The 6,831-nt window shown below is 25.9% G+C and overlaps 1 long non-coding RNA gene across 1 annotated transcript in view; it reads right to left on the bottom strand.

Annotated features, from left to right (window-relative positions):
- The window catches only part of LOC107031092, an 8,544-nt gene extending 4,514 nt beyond the window's left edge, over window positions 1-4,030 (bottom strand). The window contains exons 1-3 of the long non-coding RNA XR_001458182.2: window positions 3,677-4,030; window positions 2,916-2,990; window positions 2,755-2,802 (exon numbers count right to left, since the gene is read on the bottom strand). This is a non-coding gene — a long non-coding RNA (uncharacterized LOC107031092). The remainder of the gene's footprint in view (window positions 1-2,754; window positions 2,803-2,915; window positions 2,991-3,676) is intronic.
- Window positions 4,031-6,831: the final 2,801 nt, after the last annotated feature.

The raw sequence follows: 6,831 nt of genomic DNA, 5'->3' as shown, positions 1-6,831 counted from the left end.
TATATATATATATATATATATATCATAATACAAAGGTAGGCAGAAGGAACATACTTAGTAAGAGGAACCACAGAAAACGGATGGACGGACCCAAAAACGTACTTGTTTAATATAAATCAAAATTTTCTGAGAGACATTGTATATCAAATCAGTGCAAGACCAAAGAAATAAGGAAATTAACACGTAGAAAAACAAGTAACAACAAATTGACTTACCTTCTATAAAGAGCTTGGAGAGAAGATAGAACTAGAATGGAAGATGAAAATCTACGAAGTTAGAAAGCTACCAGCCCGGGTATAAACAAAGAAACAACAAATCTTCTTCAATTCAAAAAAGCAAGTTATTATTTATGAATATTTTTATAGTACAATAAATGCAAAGATAGGGTTTTTAACTTTGGGATCAAGACAATTTTATGTGTGCGTATTTGTGTTTGTATGTGTGGTCACGAGCTTTATCTTATGTAATAACGATATAACGTAAGATAAAAAAATCACTCAAGTAAATCAAAATATGGAAATTTACTAGGTGAAGCCAACCATTAAAAAGTGTTCTTGATCTCACTTTTCACACTATGGCATATAAGATCAAAGGAAAAACTTTAGAGCAGATCCGCAAAACACTAAACATTGAGAAAAATTTCAAGCCTAAGGAAAAAAAGGAGGTTAGAAAGGAGAATGCCTAAGCATTTGAGTGAAGCTGGTGCTTTTCATATGATGGCCAAAATTATTTGTTTATGTACGATTACCCAGAATATGAAAATGTTAGCTTTCCTCAAATCCAAAGGTATCTCCCTTTCTAAACTCTTGCCCTTCCTCATGGGTTAAGTTATTCTTAATATAAAGATCTCGCGGATTTCCTTTGGATTCTTTTATTTGATCTTATATGCCACAGTTTGACAAGTAAGATCAAGTAGGCTCTTTATGCTCATGTAGTTAGCAAACATAATCAAATCAAAGAATTAAATATGAGAAACTGTTTTATAATGCTTGGACTTTCACCTAATAAATTACTGTAAGTTAATTCATTCCTTCACGTGATTTTTTTTCTTCCATTACTACTTTATTATATAATTTAAAGCAATTATAAATACTTTAAAATTGATTATCTAATTAATTATTATATCATTTTTTTCTTAATTAGCTTGAAAACTCCTAAGAGAAAATAACCTTTTAAGTACAAACTATCACTTTTATAATAATCTTCCATATTTTATAAACTTGCTACAATTAACTAATATATTTTCTTTTTTTCAAAGGCATGATGATACCAACGTTGATCTATATAATAATAATGTAAATGTTGAAATTAGTGATAAATATTCAGAGAAAACTAAACCTTNTATATATATATATTACAATACAAAAGGGGGCAGAAAGAGCATACTTAGCAATAGGAACCGCAGAAAACGGATGGACGGACCCAAACATGAACTTAAATAAATATAAATCAAAATTTTTTGAGAGACATTGTATATCAAATTAGTCAATACTAAGGAACAAGGAAATTAACACGTAAAAGAACAAGTAACAAAAATTGACTTACATTCTACGAAGATCTTGGAGAGAATATAGACGTAGAATTTAAGAGGAAAATAAACAAAGTTACAAAGCTATAAGCACGGATATGCATGTCAACAAAGCACCTTATTAGAAATGTATAATTTTGTTTTACAATATATGTAAAGTTAGGGTTAGTAACTTTGGGACCATGTCAATTTGTGTGTGCGGGTTTGTGTTTGTATGTGTGTGTGCACTATTTATAATATGTAATAACGATGTAACATAAGATAAAAATATCACTCAAGTAAATCAAAGTAACTTATGGAATTTACTAGGTGAAGCCAAGCATTTAAGAGTCTGCTTGATCTCACTTGTCAAACTGTGGCAGATATGATTTAAGAGAAGACTTTAGAGGAGATCCATTAACCATTAAGAATCGAGAATGACTTCAAGCCTAAGGAAGAAAAGGAGGTTAGAAAGGAGAATGCCTAAGCATTTGAGTGAAGCTGATGTTTTTTCATATGATGAGCCAAAATTATTTGTTTATATACGATTACTCAGAATATGAAAGTATTAGCTTCACTCAAATCCTCAGGTATTCTCCCTTTCTAAACTCTTCCCTTCCTTAGGGGTTAAGTTATTCTTAATGTTAAAGATCTCGCGGATTTCCTTTAGATTCTTTTCTTTGATCTTATATGCCATAGTTTGACAAGTTAGATCAAGTAGGATCTTTATGCCCATGTAGTTAGCAAAAGTAATCAAATCAAAGAATTAAATAAGAAAAAATATTTTATAATGCTTGAAGTTTCACCTAATAAATTACTGTAAGTTAATTCATTCCTTCACGTGACTTTTTTCTCTTCCATTACTTATTTAGTATATAATCTAAAGCAATTATAAATATTTTAAAATTGGTTTATCTAATTAGTTATTACATCATTTTTTGCTTAATTAACTTGAAAACTTCTTAGAGAAAATAACCTTTTAAAGTAGAAACTATCACTTTTCAAAGAATCTTCCATATTATACAAACTTGCTAGAATTTAACTAATATATTTTATTTTTCTCAAAGACAAGATATACCAACGTTGATCTATATAACAATAATGCAAATGCTGAAATTAGTGATGAATTATTCAGAAAAAACTAAACCTTTAGAAAAAATGCAAGCATGCTAGGATGGCTGAAAAACAAAACATCAATAACATATATAGATAATTATCACAATACAAAGGGGGCAGAAGCAACATACTAAGCAAGAGGAATCACTGAAAACGGATGGACGGACCTACACACGTACCTGATAAATATAAATCAAAATTTTTTTAGAAGCATTGCATATTAATTAAGCGCAAGACCAAAGAAACAAGGAAATTAATGCGTAGAATAACAAGTAACAACAAATCGACTTACCTTCTACGAAGAGCTTGGATAGAAGACAAACCAAGAATGGAAAAGGAAATTCTACGAAGTTACAAAGCTACCAGCCTGGATTTACACAAAGAAACAACAAATCTTCCTCAGTTCAACAAAGCAACTTATTGTAAATGTATATTTTTATATTACTGTAAATGCAAAGTTAGGGTTAGTAACTTTGGGACCAAGTCAATTTTTTTATATAAATAAAAGAATTTCATTTTATTGTATTTTAATGTTCAAGAGAAATATTTCTCTTCTCTCTTGTTAACCCCTTAAAGGTAGAATTAAAGTGGATTCATGAACTCATTAATTTCCATTTGAAAATTAGTACTCAAATTCAATGCAAATCAGTATTATAAAACGGACATGCCATGCACAATCAGGGAAGAAACTATTCATAGTAAAATTTCAATTCCAGATTTGTCTTTCTACCATTAACATCATCAAAATATCAATCATTATTAAAAATATATATATAATAAAGTAAATTAGAGTATTTCATGTCAAGTAATATAAAGTAAATAAATTTGACCTGTTTACATAAATGAATGCCACAAAAAGGTAATGAATCAAAAATTGAATAATAAGAAGACGAATCTAGGTACTTAAAGAAAATCAAAGAAAATGATAATCATGAATCTTTAATACAACACAAGTATTCACCTTTTAGATAAGAAAAAAGTGAGAACAAATTATTCAACAAAAGCAATAATAATAATTGAGATTTAGAAAGTTTTTTTATAAAAGAAATGGACCTTTAATGGAAGAAAGTTCCCGATTATGGACAGTGCAACAATAATATCAAGACCTTTAGAGGCTCAGATCGAAATCTTCAACGAAAAACCTTACTAAATAAAATCATTTTTATTTAGATCGAAATTCTCAACAGAAAACCTTACTTAATAAATTTTTTTTGTTCAAATCGATACTATCAAACCTCAAACTCGTTGATTGTCTAGTGATGATAATTGTCGATTTTGGGATTTTCAATAGTTAAGAAAATAAACTATTGAGCGTTGTAGGAGAAGATAAGGATGATAGCGTTGCGGCTGATTTTATATCACTATGCTCCTAGGTTTTAGGGAAAGAAAATGGTTCTAGCGGCTGTCTTTCTCTTTTCTTTTTGTTTATAGGATTCATTTTTTTCTTGTCTTACTTTATAGGCTAGGTTTTCCAATCTTTTTATGATTTGTTTTCAAAAATAGTCCCTATGTCCATTTTTAGTTGTCATGATTTTATTTTTTTAGTCAAATTAGTATACGTGCCCGCACGATGCACGCTTATTTTACTTAAAATTTTATTAAAAACAATTCATTTAAAGAAGATAATAATAAAAGATTAATATGATTTTTTGAAATGGTTTTAGTACAAACAATATTTATGTACTACAATCTTTATTGAAAAATTATTAATAATTTTCGTTTATGTATTTTTATGATGTTACTTAGTTTTAAGCGAATTCATTGTATAATTTTCATATCATCCATAATACTCTTTTTTGTAAATATTGTTTGTTCTATAGTTTAATTAGTTTTTCTCGTATAGAATTTTACATGTAATAGAAACAAGCTTATATTGATTTGAATTCAAAAAATAAATGAGATATTATTTATTTTTCAATATTTTTCTTAATAAGAATCTATCGAAGTATTCTTTTATATAATATGTGATAAGATGCTAAAATGTCATTTCACTTTGTTTTTAATATAAAATATGAGATTATATTCAAATAATTTTATTTCCTATATGAAAATTTAATTAATTCTTTTGTATTTTATTATAGTGCTAGAAATTCTTTTACTATATAATTCGGTTTATTCCTGACTTTACCTATTAAGAATTAAGTTGCATGATATTATATATTGCATGATTTCTTTATACATTATAACTCTTTTTTTATTCTTTTTCTTCAATGATATTCTTACAAACTTTTTCCTTTTTTATTTCTTTTATAGTTCAAATAATCTCATTATTAAATTACGATTGTGAAATAATTTTCTTGCATATAAAAATTTGATTTTATCTTGAAAATTGAAATATTCACGTGATAATTTCGAAATTTTTTTCTTTCAAATATCTTTTTCGAGGTTTTTTTTTATTGATTAAACATTTTTATTTTTGTTGTTATATAGTATGATTTTTTATGTATTTCAAAAAACTTTCTCATCTCAAATTTAAATGTTTATATTTTACAATTAAATTATGTATATATATGTTTTTCATTTTCTTGTTAATATATATTGTTATTGTGCTAACCATTTGTCATGTGTCCATTTTATTAAAAAAAATAAAAAAGTCAATGTCCTTCTCTATTACTCATCTTCTAATATTATGTAGATAAATATATAACTATTTACTTTCAAACTTAAACGAAATTCTTATTATACTTTTATTATATTAATCAAAGTACTTTCATTATTTAAATTTAACAAATAGAATTTCAATTACTATGTGAAACAAAATCTCATCCAAATTAGGGAGTGCATGTAGCATATTGGCTTTTATAATTAAAATTTAATAACTTTTTAGCATAACTATTATAATTTATATCAACGAAGGATGAAGAATGAGGAAAATGTATTTTTTTTTAAAAATTAAACAATTAAAAATTGATATCAATAATTATCTAGGGTATGACGACATTTCATTTTCAAATTATCTCAGCTCTTTCATCTTCTCTTTCAATATTCATATTGATTTTACTCATCATTGTCATATTTATATATATTGTTCTTTCAAAATGAAACACCTATTGAATCGTTAAAAGAATAGAAAAACAATATAAAAATAAGAAACTCCAACCAAATTTAAATAATAATTGAGTTTAGTATGTATATTCATCTAATAATATGATAAATCACTTAAAAACATCATTTTAATTTATCATAAAAATGAACAGAAAAGGTTAATTATGATTAAAAAAAGAGGAAATATTACATGTAATGCAAAGTATTAAATCGATGAAAGAATTATCATACCAATAATTTTAATTTATGTGCCAAAAGTATTAAAAGGTGGAATACATTGTCCATTACCATAAAGTTCTTCAGAATTTCTCCATTTCTTTATCATTTGTTTCTTCTTCTTCCTCCTTGCACCGAAGAGGATGATGGTCCTTCCCCTTCAACCATAATCAAATAATTTCACATAAAATAATTAAGAAAGAGGGTATACAATTAATAAGAAGACATACATACAATAATATACTTCCACTCATTTTTCTTTTATGATATCAAGTGCAATTAACTTTTTATTGAATGTAACTTTTGTTACACATTTTTGAATTTATATTTTGAAAAGTTGGTTTAAGAAGATGTGGATGATAATGCAGTTATGAGTAACATGTTTTCACAGATTTGGCTTATGAAGTCTAGCTATTTTTAGGAATAAGGTTCCTTATTAATTGAAATATAAATTTTAAATGAATTATTTAATATTTATTAAATAACGTGGTTTCTTCTTCCTCTTGTTTTTGATTTGTTTTAATTGTTATGACTGAAAGCTTTTTTTTATATATTACTTAATATAAAGCATGTGATAGAGATTGAAATTTCAAATTTTAAAATTAAAAAAAGGAACAAAATCATCTCATTTTCACATCTATAGATCCTCTGTTTTTAACTAATTATCTTACCAATTTGTTTTAAATATTATAAAAATATGTGTAATAATTAAAATTAATTTACAGTTACAACACCAAAATTTTTATTTTTATTTTAAAATTATTCCATTATATTAATTTTAATTAATTAACAAAATATATTTTTTATGTTCTGTGGTAATTTTTCCCTCTCCAATGTGTGTGTGAGAGAGATATAGAAGGAGTTACATTATTTTTTATTTTGTTAGTTAAATTGAAAGAATATAAAAATGCATAGTTTAGGTAAAAAGTTTGAAATATATATATATA

This window comes from Solanum pennellii, chromosome 1, assembly GCF_001406875.1.
Source record: "Solanum pennellii chromosome 1, SPENNV200".
NCBI classification, from domain to species: domain Eukaryota; kingdom Viridiplantae; phylum Streptophyta; class Magnoliopsida; order Solanales; family Solanaceae; genus Solanum; species Solanum pennellii.
The sequence above is the reverse complement of the archived record's forward strand: the minus strand, read 5'-3'. Positions and strand labels throughout refer to the sequence as shown.